Source organism: Capsicum annuum, chromosome 8, assembly GCF_002878395.1.
Source record: "Capsicum annuum cultivar UCD-10X-F1 chromosome 8, UCD10Xv1.1, whole genome shotgun sequence".
Taxonomy (NCBI): Eukaryota; Viridiplantae; Streptophyta; class Magnoliopsida; order Solanales; family Solanaceae; genus Capsicum; species Capsicum annuum.
In genome coordinates, this window is record NC_061118.1 from 132,079,530 (window position 1) to 132,100,588 (window position 21,059).

At 34.4% G+C, this 21,059-nt stretch overlaps 1 pseudogene; it reads right to left on the reverse strand.

The window, feature by feature from the left end:
• LOC124886644 overlaps positions 1 to 19,073 on the reverse strand; it is a 65,973-nt pseudogene extending 46,900 nt beyond the window's left edge.
• Between the last annotated feature and the right edge of the window lie 1,986 nt (positions 19,074 to 21,059).

Sequence of the window (21,059 nt, forward strand, 5' to 3'; positions counted from 1 at the left end):
TTCGCTCCTTGAGATTCGACCCCAATTCAAATTGGGTTAATTGACAACGACCTCCTCACACCTCAAAAATGGGTGTGAGTTGAGCATTATTAAAATGGTGCCATTGCCGGGGAATGGAAGATAGATTTTACTTGTGTGGTGCCATTCTTACTTGGGAATACCCGGAGTGGTGTCATTTACTTCATTTGTTATTTTTGAATCTTTTGTAGGTGACGAAAGTGTAAACGGAGCAATAAGCGATAACACAAGCAATATGGGCTCCTTAGATGCCTCTCTTGATGATGAAGGCCAATTAAATAAAGCGGGATAAACAAGTGTAATTCGCATCCTACCAACCAAAGAGAATGGAGTATTTTATGTGACTAGCATTATGCTTCACATGTTGTAAATGAAAGGGTTGTACGGGGGTCAAGCATATAAGGAGCCGAATGTCAATTTGAAGAACTTTTTTGAAGTTTGGGCACCATTTAACATAGCACATATTACACAAGAATCCATCCAGCTTTGACTTTTCCTGTTCTCACTAATGGGTGAGGTGGTTTTATGGCTTCGCTCACTTCTACCCGACTTAATTACATAATAAGGTCCTGGAAAAGATGCTCCTCGAGATTTTTTATTGGGATCTTAATCCATTAAACAAAATGGTGATGGATAATGCGACGGGTGGTTCTATAGTGAGATTACATCATTTTGCGGCCTTTCGATTGATAAGAGAAGTATCAAAACAAAATCAGGGTTAGCATACTCGAGACACCGAAGCTTCCAAAACCCATTCTACCATATTCATGGTGACCAATGAACAAAGAAAATGAGAAGAAGAAAAGATGAGAGCATGGATAAAATGATGACCCAACTTGAACTCTTGACAAAGCATGATATGGGTGCACCCGCGAAAGCGGTAAATGCCATAGCATCAAATTCTTGTGAAGAGAATGAAGAGGCAAGGAAGTTGGTTGAAGAAATCTAGTACTTGGTAAACTACTCAGGGGGTTCCCGCCCCACCTATCAAAGGTAAGGTGGAAACCAAGGTTGGATGGATCATGAGCGATGTCGAGATTGGAGAAATCATGAATGTGTCTATGACTATTATGTCCCTCCTTATAACCGGGCTAAATCCAAGGACTGCAGTACCATTAAACTTGAAAATTTCAAGACCGAGGATATGTTAGCAAGGATCTTAAATAAAGTAGAAGGAATAGGCAAGATGGTCCATGAATTAAAGGGTGATTTATTCTAAATCTCTCAAATGGTGGTGTCTTATTCTGCCTCTATCAAGAAATTGGAGACCCAAGTGGGGAAAATATCCATGCAAATAAATGCTAGACCTAGAGGTGGACTTCCAAGTGACACAATTTCTAACCCAAAGAACGACGCCTAAGTCCTATCAATTGTCACAAGGAGTGGAATAGCACTTGAGTAACCTTTTATAGAGACGTGAGTAAGAATATGCCCAAGGACAAAGCAAAAGAGATGATGCCTCAAAGAAGAGAGGAAAATAATGAGAAAGAGGTCAATAAAAGTGATGAAGAGGTGGTTGAAGTTGAAAGGACACAAGTTAAAGCAACACCAACCATCCAAAATCCTACCCCATTTCCTTAATATTTGCATAAAAAATAGGAAAATAAAAAATTGAGAAAGTTCATGGCCAAACTTAGCAACCTATCTATAAACATCTCGTTGCTTGAAGCTATCCAAGAGATCCCAAGATACGCTAAGTTGATAAAAAAGTTGATGTCCAAGAAGAAACTTATTGAAGGTGATACTATCAAGGTCACTCATGGATGTAACACTATTATGAATAGCAAGGCTGCAGAAAAGAAAGATGACCCCGAAGTATTCACTATACCTTGTATAATTGGGATGAATGAATTTGTAAAAGCTCTATATGACCTTGGTGCGAGCATCAACTTAATTACTTTGGTTATATACAAGAAACTTCGTCTGGATACCTCGACGCCAACCTCTATGCTACTCTTGATGGAGGACCGATCTATAAAAAGGTTGGTGGGTATATTGTTTAACGTCCTTGTGAAAGTGGACAAGTTCATACTCCTGGTAGATTTTATGGTATTAGATCATGAAATGGATCAAGAGGTGCCTATATTTATTCATCATCCTTTATTAGCCACCGAGAGAGCCATTGTCGATCTAGAGCTGGGGGAGATGAAATTTAGAGTGCAAGAAGATAAGGTCTCTTTCAAAATTTGTAAGACAAAGAAGCAAACTGCGGAGTTGAAAGTAGTATTCATGGTGGATGTTGAACATAATAAGATGAATAAAGAGGAGTTTTAGGACCCACTTTGAGAATGAAGAAAGAAAGATATCGTGCCACAATGATAACTAAGGCGCTAGTTGGGAGGCAACCCACAAATTCCATGAGAGTGGCTCGAACCTTTTTTATTATGGTTTTGTAGGGTAGATGTTATCTTTTGTATATAAATAACCCATGCATTTGTGGCACTATGGAGTGCACTGGATAAACTGAACAGGGGAGAAATGTGTCAAAATTGAGTAAAATGCTAAACATGGGAAAATAGAGGAGCAGAATTGCTCTCGGTTAACTCGATTGTGGTCCCCAAATATGGTGGTGACATGGGTGTCCAGGATCATAGTCCTTTGACCGCAGTCGCGGCCACTTCTGCCATTTACCCCTAGTTTCCCTCATTTCCCTTACACCCCTTTTAAGATTGTACTCTCTAATTTGGGCTACTTTTTAGCTAATTTTGTGAGCTCTTAAACAACATCCTTTTGCATTAAAACTCTGGTAGGTGACATGAATCCACACATTTACTTATGAAAACAGGCCATAGAATGCATGATTAGGAAAGGGCTTATAATTTTGATTGTTATGCTTTCCATGTTTTCATATTTGGTATTAACGTGATATTGAATATTTGATTAATGTGTGTGCACAAACGGGGAAATCATGACTACCCAATGATGTGTGAAAAATGTAGACAAATAAGCTATGCACATCAAGTGTTTGATAAAATGCTCAAATGAACTTTCAATATTAATTTTTGCTTTCTAAAGAGCACATTCACACAACTGTTAGCATTATTCCAATGATCCTCATATGCATCCATATTATGGAACATACTAGCAGCTTAAATTTGGAAGAAATCTGAACACACAGAGCTGATAAGGAACCAGCCTCAGGTAGTGCATCCTCGATTGCGGTAAAACGAACACAGTTTTGACTCACGATCGTGGTAACTAAGGATAGTTTCCTTCTATGCCAAAAATCCTGCATTCCCAAAGATATAATATATGCTTAGTTCTTTCAGGAAAACCTCATGGATAAGTGTGATCACATCCGATTCATGGCACCCGAGTTCCTTACTCTTTACTATAGGGATCTTCCAAGGATAAAGTTGCTCCTGGAGAGAGAAATTTTCTTGGATAATGTGCTGGAGAAACTATCGACACTTTATGACAAACTTGAAGCCATAGGGTAGCGGTGCTTCACCCCGGATCCATGCATTGCAAATGAGTAATGGGTCTGTGAATTTTATGCAAACATCGATGAAGTCTCTTTTTTGAACCCACTCAATAAAACTGTCAAGATTCAGGGAAAACCAGTGAAAGTTAGGGCTAAACAAATCAATGATGTTTATGGGCTCAAGCAGGCAGCCATGACTGAATTCAAAGCGAAGGGGTGTAAATTTGGAAATTGGTTGGCATAATGGCTATGCCCCAGAAAGAAAGTCTCATGGAACAAAACTAAAGGCAATATTTCCATAAATGACTTTGCCTCTGAGGCTCGGATATGGTTGCACATCATTTGTAGCCTAGTTTCTCCTTGCACCCATATGACAGCAGTCCCAAAATTACGTTCTGGATGGTTGGGTGTATTCTGGATGGCATCTCTCTAGATGTTGGTTAACTCGTGGTTAATGAAATAGTTTATTTCAAGAACCAAGGTGGTACATATCTCTTCTTCCCCTCTTTAATTACCAATATTTGCAATAAAGTAGGGGTGGATGAGTATGCTAGTGATACATAGGTATGTCCTAATTCCCCTATTTACCTCTTGAGGATTAGAGGTGAGGGTGCACTCAGCAAAATTAAGAAAATAAAGATCGACTTGGAAATGCCGACATGCAATGATCTTGAGCCTCATCATCCAACCACCACCGGACCTCTTGAGAAGATTGGAGTAAATATTACAACCATCAAAGAGCTTATGTCTAGTTTGCTCCAAGGCTGGGAGAGCCTTCCACTACTCATTATTCTTATGTGTCATGTACTGATTATGAGAAGTACAAGAAGGACCAAAACAAGAAAGAAGCTACCATTGATAAGCTTGAAAAGGCATAATCTTCTTTGATGAAGTCATATCAAGACCTCCAAATCATGCATGAAAAAGGGGTTACAAGGGAGAAGAAGAGGGACGAATTCTTTATCAGGATATGGAAGGGCGTAAAGAGCCTATGAAGGTCCTAAGGCCCCGAGATAGAATTCCTTCTTCGTAGGTGGACAGTGATGATGAGGCCCCAACCAAGTGGTCTCTTGAGGAAGAGAGTGGTAATGTAGAGTCCAATGCGATAGAATCCCTTGATGTGGTTTCAGGGATCACCCTTATCTGTTTTACCCTTGATTATTTATATAGTGGGGACACTGCTATATTTTTAGTTAGGGGGTGTCCCCTTATTCTTATTCATTTAATTTGGGTCTGTATTATTGATATTTTTGCATATTTTTCTACCCTTATGGATAATTCTCATCTTTATTTTTATTTGGGTTATAATAATCGAGCACCCTGATGGTGCCCACATTTGCATGGATTAGCTATTTTGTTCTTAGTTTGCTATTTTAGTCTAAATTTCATTAGTCGGTCTTTGCCTTTGTGATTGATTTTCTAACCATAGATGCAGGGAAAGTCTGAGTACCCATGGAATCAAGGCCATAGAATGCAAGGGAAGTCTGAGTACCTGCAGCATTAATGATTTGGGGTTGCATTATGATCCATTGGTGAAGTCTAAGTAACCATATGGTGGGTTGCCCATACTATGAACTTCAATGTGAGATTATAGCTTGGATGGTTTCCATGATTTGTAAATTATTTGTGGTACGGATACAAAAGTAAACAACCCCCTCCACTAGAAAATTTTGAAAAATTTGAAGACATGGATGTGAGCAACTTTATGACAAAATTTTTCACTCTTTCTATGGCTCCAAAAGTTGACTTTGGAAATATAAATGAATACTCCATATTTGTCTTGAGCGGGTAGAACAATTGAATTGCCTTGGCAACATTCACATGCCTTGTTTGTAAGGTTAATTGTTTTCATCTCATGTGTAGTTATACTATCTAGAACTTGCCCCTTTAGTCTTTCAAACCTAATTTTTGACTGTGCTTGGTTGGTAAAATGATCATAGCCCATCTTGTGATTTTAAAAGTTCACTTTAGCCTAAAGAGCCTACCAATACATAAGAGTTACCCCTAGTCACTCTCTTCGATCCTTTGGACTTTTTTTTGGCAAATGCATTACATGACATGACCCTTCTATTCATCTTCTCTTGAACCCCACCCTCCTTGAATTTAAGACTACAAATTGAGGCTAAAATCCTAAGTTGGGGGTGGTGGAAAGAGAAAGAAGTATAGTTGAGCCACGTAGTCATAAAAAGGTTCCTACAATCTTAAGAAAGTGAAGCTTTTTGGATTTGAATAAAGAAAAGATCCCATAAAGAAAAGAAAGGTGTAACACCCTGAGTCTGTACCCTGGACGCTATATGGTGCTCATAATCTGGAAGGACCATAAGCTAACCCATGACTGGTACCTACTGAAATAACTGAGTAATAAATATTGTAATTATGCAGAAATAGGTACAAACATATGACATAAGGTTCAAATCTATAAATAAATATGAATGCGGTATCAAAATACCAAAAATGAATATAAGTACTGAAAAATTGAACAACTGTCTGAAAATACTCTAGTCTGGAAAAACCTCTAACTATCTGAACAGTGAAGTTGGTGGGACAAGCCTCCAACTAACTCCATCTACTGAAATAAAACTAAAGTACTATAAATAATAGAATGTCCTCAAACTATGAGGACTCACCACTACTCTGAAAGTTGAGAATCTAGACTGCTAAGGGTGCTCTAGAGCCCGTGCATCTAAACCTATGATATAAGACATCATAGAGCAAAGAAAAACATGCGTCAGTACTTTAAATGTACTGGTATGCTCAGTGAGGTAGGCTGAAATACATGGGTTCATATGTATGAATAATAATAACTGAATAACATGAGTATGACTGAGTAAGAGCACATGCATGAACACATAGACTATGACTGAGATCGTGCTAATACTGATTACTAAATCAAAATATTGATAACCGATATCTGGGTTTAGGAATATTGTATTACGGATTATTTAAATGACTATATCTAACATTTCTGAGTACCGTGGAACCATACTGAGTTCTATAATGAGCTGAGTTACTATGTCTGATAGTCCTGAATCTATAGAACTAATTGAGTTTTATTCTGAGACTGAAACTAAAACTGAGGCTGCAGGAGGTAATCATCTAACTGACATTCCCCTTCTCTAACTAATTTAGGGTCCAACCTGTAACCCTAGTTGGAAGGGTATCAATACCATGCCACAGGTAAGGACAAGCTGTGAGTTAACCCTCTCTGATAGGAAGCTATTCCATCAACCCTCACTAGCAGGATAACTTAGATGAGAAGTATCAACCCTCATAATGTTTGGCAGAAAGATACCTCAACCTACGCTGGATATATAGTTCTATAACACAGGGATTGCTGCTAAGGGTTAAACCTTCTGCTGACAGGAATGCCTCCACCCCTAGGTTAACTCGGTGCTGAATCCTATTCCCAATCGAGTACTGATTTCTTGTCTATACTAGGTTGGACTGAACGGTTACTGAGATTATTGCTTAGCTAAACTAAACTGAGTTCACTGAGTTTCGTTGAATGATGGAATACTATTGAATTCTGTTAGCTGACAGAGTTTATCAAAGTCTGAACTGGATACTGAATTAGACTGGACTAGTATGGATTCTACTAAGTTTTTCTGAGTTTTGTAACTGACTGAGAGTACTACTGATCATATCGTGACTGATACTGTTCTATGACTGACCATGGCTCTAGGCAATCAGCTAAATTATCAGGTACAAGTACCCCCAGGACTTAATAGCATACTTTAAGAGACACGACATAACATGAAACATGTAAACTATGAACTTGATCACCATTCATACATTGGGGAATTTTGACAAACACTTGCATGATATAACTTACACATAAGCTAACTTGACATGATTTCATTCTCTTAATAGTTCACATGGACAATTTATCAAGCACTTGGTGAGCATAGAATATGCATATAGTATTGAACGACAAGTGAGCATTATACTTCAACTCTAATTTCCCAAGTCAAGGGTATTCACATAAATCTAAACATATAATGATCAATTTTACATGAGATATATATATAAAATCATGAATTAGGAACTTAATCAAAATAGCAATCATGGATACACTTTAACTCCAATAATGGAAATCATAAAATCAATTACTTAAAGTTCAAAAGAGATTCTTGGACTCCAAGGGTGGAAGGAACCCTTGGATGAACACTTCACATACCTATTTTGAAGAATTCTTGGAAGTTTATGGTTGAATCTTGCATTTTTTATTTGAAATTTAAGCACCTAGGGTTCTGTTCTTGAGCTAATTGGAGAATGAATGAGTATATTTGCTTTATAGGGAGTTTAATTTTGTATTTTGGTGGCTGAGGGTTGAGGGAAAAAGACCTAAATACCCTCAAGAATGCGGTATTTTGATGACTAAAAACTAGGTTACAACGTGCAGGTCGATGCGGTGCGTCGATTCCATCGATACGATAGCCAATGCATCGCGCCATGTTCATATCGATTCACTAGAATTGGACGCTGGTAGCTAGAGAAAATATTAATCAATGCGATAGTCGACGCGGTGCGCTAAGATTACATTGATCCACTATTTTGGGATTCCAATGGAGCTTCAAACGAAGTTCAAAAAATCTAAAACTTGTCCAAAAATACTTACGGACATTCCTAATCATGAATCAACCTGAACATCAACATTTAATGGATGTAAAGGTCACGAAATGAGATTGCCAACCTTCGTAGGCTAAAATAACACTAAGTCTGAGTACTGAGCTAAAATATTCTAAGTCTGGGACCCCTTGACAAGCCTAAAGGACTGAATTAAGCTTAGGATTTTGTGGGGTCTTACAAAAGGCTTTATATATGTGCATAAAGTATAGAATAAGAGAAAAAGAGGAAAGTAGAAAAACCGAGAAAAGTCAAGGTAGGCAAAATAGTAAAGTGAAAGAAGTAGCCCAAAAAGTGAAGCATACAAAAAGGCGAGATGTGAATGTTCAAGGAAGAGTGTAGCCATGTTATTCCCACATAATATCCTACCTCAACTCTAAACCTACATTACAAGATCAAAAAGTCCTTTGTGATTCCTAACCAAGTGTGGTCATTGTAGTGGTGATTCAAAATAGGGGCAAGCCTATGGCATGATACTTATTAACATGGAGAATTTCTTGTGAGAGTTGAGTGTTTTCACTTAAAATTCCTTGTTGCATGATTGGTAACTAGGTGTATAAATTTTTTTCTTTCTTGTGAGGAGGCATGTGAACTAGTTAAGGTAGGTGATTTTGTCATCTTCCTCATAATTAGATGAGTGGAAGTATAAAATGATTGTAGTCAATATGTGAGTCATTTTTAGAGTGTTAGTAATTGTTACATAGTTTCTCCCCAAAGTATATTGCATCCTTCACTATTCTATTTTATGATGAGGGGAGTCGTTGAAAGCCTATTTGCCTATGTGTGAAAAGCTTTTGGTGGTCACAATCAAGTTTGAGTCTTTATGATCATTGAGTGATAGAAAGAGTGCATACATATGAAATTGTCTCATAGTAAGAGGTAGCATTGCTTGAGGACAAGCAAGGTCTTAAGTTGGGGGTGTTGATGAGTGGTGAGTTTGCCACTCATTCGAACTCATTATTCATGCACAATACCTTGTTTTTAATGAATAAATGAGACAAAATTTATGGTTAGATGAACTGATATCCACTCTTTGCAAGCATAAAGTTGAGGAGACCAAAAGATGTGGATTGGAGATGAAAATGATAAAAAGGGAATAACAAAGAGAGAAACTGAAGACCTGGACTACATTAGCCTCGATTACCGCGATCGTGGTCATCTATCCACAGTCGTGGTCAGTCAAGATGGTCAGAGCAATGCGGTCACAACACACAACCGCAGTTGCGTACTATTGCAGAGAGTCGTGTGTGATTGTGGTTCGGCTGGAATATGCCCAGGGGCAGATCTATAAAAGAACTTAGACGCATCCTTAGCCCACTTAAGAAAAAACCCTTTCTCTTTTGGCATTGATCACATCATAAGATATTTTTAAATTCTAGACTTGAAACCTTAATTGGCAAAGTGGTAATTAGCTTTGGAGGATAAAGTTCTTAGGATTTTTGTGAAGAATTAATGCTTTGGATAATCCTTATGGTGTATCTCTCTATACTTTTTTCATGAGTAGCTAAGTAATTTAGTCTTAGAATTATGTTGAACTAGAGTGTAATTGTGTGTGGTTATTGTTGTGTTTGCATGAATTTTAGTTGTTGAGTATGGATTCCACCATTGCTTGAGCTTATGGGTTGGAATTTGATGGGTGAAAACCCCAATTCTCCAAATGGGTTTAATGGGTGAAAGCCCAAAACTCTATAAACCCTGTATCATCCTCGAAAGAGGGATAGAAGTAAACATTAGGAAGCCCATAACATTCTCGAAAGAGGTTTATAGGGGGACAAGGCATGGTGGACAATTGAGCCTATGGTTTACTGCCTTTTGCAATCTTAGAAATAAGTGTTTTGGGAGTGTAAATCATGTCAAGAGCATCATCCTAGAAATAGGGATGCTTGATTGAGGTGTTGGGTGATTATGAAAATATGTACACTTGTTAGGTGCTTGAAAGGACCAACGGGTGAAATCGTTGTGTTTTTGTTGAAAGATTGACCCTAATGAACTTTGACCTAGCCTATCCTTTAGCTAACAACTAAATTTTGTGAGGAACCAACATCAATCCACATATATTACCTCTAAGTAGACATAATCCCAAGATTTCCTCCAAATCTTGAATTCTAATTAAAAATTTTATTCAACAAGTGTTTGTTAAAGTTTGTTGTGAAGAATTCCCAAACAAATCCCCCCATTTTATTTTACATGTCATTTTTGTTCTCATTCTGAGTAATCTCGTAGTAATTTGAGCACCCATAGTATTTGAAGTCTATAATTTTCTCCTTGAGATTCGACCCCAATTCAAATTGGGTTACTTCACAACGACCGCCCACCCCTAAAAAATGGGAGTGAGTTGAGCGTTATCAAAGGTCGTGTAAGACGATATGGTGACAATGAGATGAATGAATTTGATATTGCTAAGCGATTTGAGGATCTTGGAGAGATTCTTGACCAAATTAGTTTTATCACGGCGTTTCAGGATCCTTCTATAATGATTTCTGACTATCAAGAGAAAAATCTAATAACGAACAAAATAAAAGATGCAAGTGTGAAGATTACTTTGACATTCACAACTTTTGGACTACTGTCTTTGTCTTACCACAAAGCATACTGAAGCAAATTGAGAGAAGTTTCAGGGAATATTTGTGGGGATGCACTAATAGGAATAAAAAGACTTCACTGGTAGCTTGGGAAAAGATTTGTCTTCCTAGTTATAAAGAGGGTCTTATTGTTAAAGATTGTAAGAGCTATAGCGGTTGTTTCTGAAAGTCCCTCGGTTCAAGTGAAGAATATCAAAGTAGTAATAAAAATAAAGAAAAGTAAAAGGAAGAAATAGTAGTGAAGGAAAACATGAGAACTAATAAGAAAGTAAGAAGGAACATATTGAGTAATAAAGGGAAATGTTTGTGCATCTGATGTAGAACAGGAGAATGGAAACACTTTTAACTTATGATGTGCATCTGATGTGTAACAGGAGAATGAAAACATGTTTTAAATTTGGTTTAAAATGTGCCATGATACTATTTTACAAATAAATCTAACTTACCCTTGTATTAAAAGCTGGTGATCTATGCTTGAGGCCATTTAAGTTTAGAGGTCTCTGCCCTTTTAAGTCAGAAAATTGTGTTGTACATTTGGATATTATTGGTGTTGTATATAGTTGGAAAGCTGCAGAGTCCTACTTTAATAACCTTACTGATTAATGGAAGAATGATAAGACTTTGGGTGCATTATTCAACTGTTATATTGAACAACAAGGTGCGACTTTTTAATCATAATAAATAATATATGACAACGAATAAAAGCGAAAGACTACATGAATAGGATAACACTACCACAGACTCGGAGTTCTAAACAACCACTAAACTTAAGATATCAAGATTAGGTTAAGATATTACTACAACACTCAACCACCAACTATGTGTGAACTTACCAGAATACAAGGTTTTCCAGCAGCTAAAATCTCAGAGCAGATTATTACTCCAGCTCTAGATATAATAAGGTTAGTAGTTGCATATGCTAAATCCATCGAGTGCAAGAACCTTTACCAAGTTAGGATTAAATCAGATTAAAACAGAGAAAAGACGACACCCCTTTCCTTATCTTGGAAGCCTAAAATGCTAAATTTAATATACAGTAAATACACAATTGTTTGAAACAAAATAACACTTACGGGTTTATGTATAACTGGGGATGACATTTCATGAGGCTCTCCATATCATCATATGCTAAGACCCCAGTTTGCCATATCAAAAATAAGTCTTTTCGTTCATTTAACAACTCAAAATACAAATGCAAGATTGGAAAATTAATTGCATTAGCACCCAATAAGACCCCAAGAATAAACACCACCTTACCATGCCCCTTTTCCTATAATAGCATTTGAAAAGAAATGCCTTCTTCCCATGATACTAGACACATACTGCCTCAACGATAATTTCAGTGGATTCCACACACCATGCACTTGTTCTTTTGCCAAAAATGATCAACAGAAGAGTTAAATGTAACAAACACTTTATGAGCAAATAAATAAAGCACCCAATTAGCTATCATAGATACTAAATTCTATTCTTGAATTACAAGCTTAATGCCTCTGAGACTTGCAGCTAAGCAAATTGGAAATGAAACAAACCCACTAGTTCCAAATCCTTTTAGAACTTCCTAAGATTCATAAATAAGATGACACCTTACGTAAAAAATAAGAAAAAAACACATTTAAAATGTTCAACTAGATTAGTGCCTCAAGCTTTAAACGGTCTAACCTAGATTGAGAGAGAATGATATCAAATTCACAGATTCTCACAGATTCTCATCATAATTATACGGACTAATAATATATTTACAGCTTCAGATCCTTAAAAAGATTCTTGTAGATTCTTAACAACTTTAATAATTACGAAGAACATGCCATATATAAGATGGAACCACTACACAACATTGGTTTAGCTTTTTACATTATCAAGCTAAGAAGAAGTCTTACTTGCACCTGGTGTAACTAAATGCATGTCACATGTTATCATTTTACATTCATTTTTTCCATGGTTAAGTTAAGAAATATCTACAGATTCATGATCAAGGAAAAAAGGTATAAAGAAAATGATATGAATGTTAAACCATAACCCATAAAAAGGATGTTAAATCATAACCCAAAAATTAACTTTTATTACATTATTCAACATCAGATATAGAATAACTTTCTAAATTATTTAATTTTGTCTCTGCGAGTTCAACAAAATCGTGCACGCACCGAATATAGATAAGTTATTTACAAACAAGAATCACTCTCCACACTCTTGTTAATTATAAGACACAATTCTTGAGAACTAAATGGTTAAAAAATAGCATAAGGAAATAGAGAGGCCGCGAAAGAAAAAAACTATTGATCCAGTGGTAGTACTTCAAATTTCTTTGTTCCATTTATTGAATTGTCAAGACATGCAATACTGCTCGAGTGCAAGAACATAATTGTTTTAGTATAAAGCTCGTACTAAGGAACTAATGTATTAATTATAGGTGAGCAAAAAACCAAAAGGAAAATCCTTTTCCAAACTTACTGGGATTCTAAGAGTCTAATTGCTACTTGTATAGAGTGAGAGTCTAAGAATAAGTGTTAATTCTGCTTCATCTACAAATTACTTTTTACACCAAAAAATTAAACAGTCCCTCACCAAGTCACGATGATCCCTTTCAATGCAAAAAACTTGGAGCCACCTTGATCGCAGGTGATATTTTGTGGATCCACTCTGTAATTACATCAAAATACATGAACATTTAGCATAACATCTTGAAGAAAATACCGTACAACACGTGAAATCTGAGCTCTTTTCAATATAGCATCGCAGAGAAATTTTGTCTAATTAGAATAAAGTTTAAGTTAATCCTTCACAACCTTAACAAGCAAACCTGTGGGTGCCTCGACAGTTTTGAGGTGGCCGGATCTTAGCAAATCTCTGAGATGAAATCTCATTTCAAGTGGAGAGAGTCTAACATGTTTCTTTTCCAAAGCAAACATTTCCATCTCTTTGTACTTTCTACGATTGAGAAAAGACATAATCTCCTTTCTTCCCTGATATAAATTGCTAAAATGCTAGTAAGAGAGCGTACATAATTGTCTTCTTGGATGAAATTTGAAAACGGAAGGGTGTGTCAAACATGTGAGAGGCCCTTGAGAACTAATATAATAGTTGGAATCGCAAACTAGTACATGTTCGGATCAATAAGTTGTTGAGTCTTATAGGGAACAAAAAAGGAAAAACAAGGAAAAAACAACATGAGAATGGAATTGTATCAACAAACAGAACTTCAAAGACAAAATTGAAAAAATTGTAACGATTTGTCTTGACAAAATTGATTCAAGATACACTATTCCTTTATGAACAATACCATATATTTTCGCACAGACTCATTTACGGAAAGTCTTAGGAGATATCCTTCTTTACCAACTAAATATTGACACAGGTGAGCAACCTTGGATGGATACTGTACAAAAAAATCCCCAATAAACATTCTGATACTCTTATAAATTAATCTGAGCATACCATCGTAAGCAATTCTATAATTTTTCATTGATATACAAACTATTTTCAAAACATTAACACAAAAAACCTATCCATTAAAATGCACACCATTATTTTGATGGCTTGGTAAGTACGGTCCTAAATTAAGATTATGGCTTAGAGAAGTATGGATCCAAACCATTTTACACGGTAATTTCCCTATAACAAGCTTTCCAAGGAAAAAAATAAGGAAACTCGGGTGCCTGCACTTTCAAGTATGTGGCAAATTCATTGATTAATCTAAGTGTAAATACATCACAAGACAAGGTTAAACACTAAAGATTGTATCGAGGACAGGGAGAAACATCGACCTTTGTACTCCAAACTTATGATTCGGTTAAGTGATCATTAATTGTAATTCATAACCACTTATAATAAGATATTATATGAAGTTATTTGACAATTAATACTAATCAACTCGGGCAGTACATAGAATAAAGGATGACAAATATTCAAAAGCTATTAAAACTAAAAATTCAATACATAAATAAGCACAAAAACGACTACTTTGAGGGATCTATAATGATTGATGAAGAGCTTGGGAATACATACCAATACGTATATTTGGGGTAGCAGCAACTGTGTCATCTATAATGACCATCACACATAGATAGTCCAATGCTACAACATCAAAGATAGTCTGCCGTATGCAATTTAGAGTTTGAACATCTTAAAGAGAAACATCAAACATATGGAAAATACAAACACATCAGTTAATCCTAGGGGTGTGCAAAAACTGAACCGATAAACCAAATTGATAAAAATGCTATTGGGTTATTGGTATTGGGTTATTGAGTTAATGATTTTTTATTGGTTTTATAAAAAAAATTATTGGGTAAATGGTTCGGTTTCAGTTTTAGCTTATTGGATACACTAAGTTATTGTTTTATCCCTATTTATGTTATATACATAAATATCTATATTACTTATATATATATATATATATATATATATATATATATATATGTTTGTGTATGTGTGTGTATGCCCCTTTTTATTCATAATTTAGTGATTCAAAAAGTATTAACCTATTTAGGGAAACAAAGGAACAATATAAAGCTCGGGTATTATCGTATTAGAAAACTTAAAGCATTTAGTAGCTTCCAACAATTAGGATTTAGTTTTTTTCCGAACTAACATTCAGTTCAAGTTTGAAGATTCTTGTAAACTAAAATGCATTGCGTAGGATTTTGGCGGTAACTAAGATTTCATTTTTTTATGTTAATTGTTACTATTTTTATTTTATGAGTATTTTCTTATTGGTTAAACCAAAAACCGATAAATCGAAACCGATAAGAAAATATCTTATTGGTTGGTTATTAGTTTTACATATTTAAAAACCAAAAACCGATAAATCGAATCGAACCGACCGATGCACACCCCTAGTTAATCCAATCCCGAAGTCTATAGCTGGAGAAAAACTTGCTTATAAGTATCCAGTTACCTATAATGACCAAGTTGGTAATGCTAATGCCCTGAAGATACGAATGAAGGTATTGTTAAAGAATGCACTGAAGCGGGTTTTCACCAATTTGTAATCACCTTCCTAAATAACAAGCCTATCAACTAGATCTACCCCCACGACACCCTTTGATATTGGCTTTGGTTTGCCATCACCATACAAATGCCTATGAAATAATTCAACATCTCTTCCAAATGGGTCATGCTCGTGGACAACCTATCATGGAATTTGTTTATCAAAATTAAGTTTAACTTCTATACACCAGTTATAAACTAAAAATCAAGTCACTAAAATATAAACTAAACATGACCATCCATAAAATATAGGATTAGTAACCTAAGGCAGCTTAGCTTATATATCAGGTTAAAATTCATTGCAGTGACAACTACCATAGGTATGTTCAGTTGGTCAAATATTTTATTTGTTTCCTAATAAAAGTGGGAAAAAAGTACCACATATGACATTCTCTATTGATTGTATCCTCCCCCACTCTCGAACACACCTCATCTTCACTCCCTACTGCATAACCCCATCCCATTCTCCCTACGCCCATCCCCACCCTCGATAGTATTTGTCTAGATTATGTACATGTGTTTTTACTGTGATATTTTGTGCTTTCTTATCCAACACAAAAAAATAAATCAAAATTCACTTATTTCCCCAAAAAAATATTTTCCAAAAAAAACATTTTTCTTCCTACCGAACACATCCTACATCTCGATCACAAACAAGTTGAAATCGGCTATATAAATCCTCACTACTTCATTTAAGCTCAACTTAATGTTATTTTAATATTAACAGTTTTAAAACTTATTTATACTATCAGTGTTTATATAAGTTAAATTCGGCATGAATTCCTGTTAACCAAAAAAAATTCATACTTTACAGTTGAAAATGCAAAAGACAAAGGGATATAACAAAGTTCAAAGCAAGATAAAAATACCCAAACAATGTGGTGGGTAAATCAATAACTTTTGGTACCGTCGTTTTAACCGTTTTATCGATCACCGCTTAAAGACAGAGAAACAATGGAAAAATAGTGAACCACCAAGCATCATCCTAAGAAGTTAGTGTTCTTGTTGTTATTTGGATCCAAGATTGGATTTGGTGTTTAGAGCTTGAGGAAGTAGAGTTGTATGATTGTATGCAGAGAGAGACAGAGAAATATCTAGAAGGGAAATGAAGCTCATGGTTTGGTTTTAAAAATAATTTTACAATTTTACCCTTGAAAATGAGCATATTTACGGCCATACCCTTGGTCGTCCCTAACCGTCCTTTCTATATAGTAGAAATCTTTTAGATGCAATGACTATTTATCTTAACTTTATATCTTTTTATTTTTTTTTTGGGCTAAATTTTGTAAAAGTCAAATTGCTTATAGTTTCATTGGTTTTAGTCAAAATAAAAAGTTAGCCTAAATAATGGAATTCCAACCAAGTTCTTTACAAATTTGACCCGAAAGAAAATGATTAAAAAAATTAGAGAATTTTAAAAGGTATAAAAATATATTTAGTTTTAAAAATGTGATGTGAACAATAATTAATATGATATGCAAATATATCCCACTTTTCTAGGATAACAACATTTAGGGTAAAAATTATTAAATAGCAAATTTCATGAGGAAAATTAAGACTAGATATAATTAAAGGAGAAAACAATAATTTGACCCAATTTTAGAAGTACTTTTAAGTAGGAAAAATTACATAAAGTAGCATGGGGCTTTAGGTTGTAGGTGATAAAAGAGCTTTAAAATGAAGTGTAGGTGACACAAGTCTTAATTATTGAGTGGAGGTGACAATTACTTTATTATGGATTAAGAAAGTTGGAAAAATTTAAAAATAACCCACAAGTTTTTTAATTTACACTTTGATCTAAATATTAGTTAATATAACAGGAAACAGAGGAAAAAAGCATGTTTCTCTCTTTTCTCATCAGTTGTTGTTTTCTCTTTCTTCACGATTATTATTGTTTATTGTTGTTGCTGCTTTATTCATCATCTTCTGCTTTATTACATCATCTTCATCTTCTTCTTGTCTACCATTGTTGTTGTTGTTGTTACCACTACTACTGTTATCTGACCAATTTATTAGGTCAAATTTTATTTCCTACATCACTTTCCACTTTGTCATTACTTCATAGGTGATTTTGGTAAGTAAAATTATGATTTTTATTTGAATTTTTCATCTGGGTACATAGTTACTGCTGTTTTTCCAACAATGGATAGAACCCGATCATAATCCAACATAAGTGCCTACAATTTAAACAGATCATTCATCTGATGCATCAGATGATTAATCTGTTACAACAGAAGATTTATCTATTGCAACAGACTAGTTATCTGTTGCATCAGACTGATTATCTATTGCATTAGACTGATTATCTATTACATCAGACTGATTATCTGCTGTATCAAACTGCTTATCTATTGCAACAGATGATTAATCTATTTGGAATAACATAAATCAGCCCCAGCCATAAACCCAATAGATAATTAATGTGTTTCAACACTTGTTATTGCTACTGGATTTAAAATTATTCCTTACGTCCAATCGTTGACATGTTTGTTGAGAAGATAATAGATAGAATGAAAATTAAATATTTCCTTCGTCTCAAATAACCCGTCCTTATCAGTTACAACAGATGATTAATCTGTTTGGAACAACACAAATCGGCCCCTACCACAAATCTAACAGATAACCAATATGTTTCAACTCTTGCTATTGCTACTGGATTCAAAATTATTTCTTACATCCAATCGTCGACATATTTATTGAGAATATAATAGACAGAATGAAAATTAAATACTCCCTCGGTCTAAAATTACCCATTCCAAATTTTCTAAATTGATTTCTTATTTTACTTTTCATTTTTCATTAATCAAGAAGAGATAAAAAAAATTCCATGTTTACCCTTTGTATTAATCACTTTTTCTTTAAATTAAAATGTAAACATCATTTAATAGGAGTATTATGGTAAACTAGGCATGTTATTAATCATTTTTCTTAATCAATGTGTCATCTCAATTTGGGTCAGGTTAATTTGAGACAGAGGAAGTATGAATTAAAACGTCAAAGTCATGCAACAGACTAGTTATCTGTTTGGAACAACACAAAGCAGCCCTTGCCACAAACCCAACAGATAAATCTTAAATCTTGCTATTCCTACTGGATTCAAAATTATTTCTTACGTCCAATCGTCGACATGTTTGTTGAGAAGATAATAGACAGAATAAAAATTAAATATGAATTAAAACGTCAAAGTTGATCAAACATAATTTTTTTATTAAACTTAAAACAAATAAAAATACATATACATAGACTTAAAAAGAAAGAAACAAAATAATCTAATTATTATTATTATCATCTTCGTCATTATTATTATTATCGCCAGCCGGCCAGTCTTCAATTGGTAGAAGCAGTGCCCTCCTCATCCTGTGGATCTCCCACAACATCCATACACTGACAGCAGCCAAATCCCACTGTATATCATGAACCTGTCTCTGCATTTCCCGTATGACATCTCATAAAATAGCTACATCCCACATTGGATCAGCCATATCTAGAACAAGCATAAATTGACAAAAAATGCAAAAAATAAAAGTAAAGAAAAGAATCCAAAAGTAAAGTAATACAACATATATTTACACAAAAAGCAAGAAAAAAACTTACCAGAGATGAAAAAACTATCAAGTCCTTAAAGAGAAAGTAGTTGAAGGTGTAATATGAAAGACAATATCAAGAAATAAATAGATATGTGTAGTAGAATGAACGAGTAAGGAGGGATCTAACCTATTTATAGAGGATTGAATTTGAATGAGTTAGGCAAAAAGGCACGACTGTTCACCTCCATTTATTAATACTGGTGCCGTTTTTATTGAGTTGTGGCAACAGATTATATATTTGTTACATCAGATAACCCATCTGTGGCAGCAGATATACCATTTGTTATAATAAATCTACAATCTGTTGCATTAGATAATATATCTGTTGCAACATATATATTTTTAATAATCATCATATCTTTATCATTAATCTAAATTTGGTGACTTTTTTATTATATAAATGAAAAATAGATTAAAAAATAAAAAAGCGCGTCTGTTCACCTTCATTTATTAATACTGGTGACTTTTTGATTACTGTGGAAAGTTATGACTTAATTAGTTCTTTTCATTAACCATTTTTAATGATTTGTGGCAACAAATTATATATCTATTGCATCAGATAACCCATCTGTGACAACAGATATACCATATGTTGCAACAAATCTACAATCTGTTACATCAGATATATATTGCAACATATATCTTTTTAATAATCATCATATCCTTATCTTTAATCCAAATTTGGTGACTTTTTTATTATATAAATTAAAAAAACAGATTCAAAAACAATAAGTGTGACTGTTCACCTCCATTTATTAATTATATTCAAATTGGTGACTTTTTTATTACTGTGAAAAGTTATGACTTGATAAGTTCTTTTCAGTAACCATTTTTATTCAGTTGTGGCAACAAATTACATATATGTTGTATTAGATAACCCATCTATGACAACGGATTACCATTTGTTGCGACAAATCGATAATCTGTTGCATCAGATAATATATCTGTTGCACATATAAGCTATCTTTCTTAATAATCAATATATATTTTTAATCCAAATTTGGTGACTTTTTTATTATATAAATTAAAAAGACAAATTTAAAAACAAATATGTCGAAGAGTCATGATCAGTTATTAAAATTAAATAATCATTCTATTATGGTTATAAATTGTGTTTATCATTTATTTCCTTATTATTTATTTACGAACCATTTTTCATATTAAATAATTGAAAAGTCATGTCTTTTTACCCTCTCAATAATAATAACCCTTTTTTATCAATAACCACCTGTTGCAACATATGATCGATCTGGCGCATCAGATTAACCTTCGTCGACATGCTGAGAATAAGGAAAAAGTAGAATGATAATTAAATACTAAATAAGAATTAAAAATTCAAAGTCGACCACCATGTACAAACATAGATTTTTGAATCCCTTGGGTAGATCCGATATACAAAAGGAGGAAAATACAAACATACATACGCTAAAAGAAAAAACATAACCTAATAATTATTACTACTATTATTATTATTATTATCATTATTATTATTATTATTATTATTACTATTATTATTGTCAACCGGACAATTTTCATCCGGCAGCAGCAGGGCCCTCCTCATCCTTGCTCTGAAGTCGGCCAAATTCCTCTGAAGTTCATCAAAATGCCTTTGAAGTTCCCACAAGGACTCGATATGAATATTCTGGTATGAATCTGGATCAACCAAATTTGTATTATAAGTGTAGTAGAATGAATGAGTGAGAGTGAGTAAGGAGGCCGGAGGGACCTATTTATAAATGATTGAATTGGAAGGGGTTAGTCAAACGAAAAGTCACGACTGTTCATATCCCTTCATTAAATAAAAATGATGAATTTTCAAATATGTAAAAT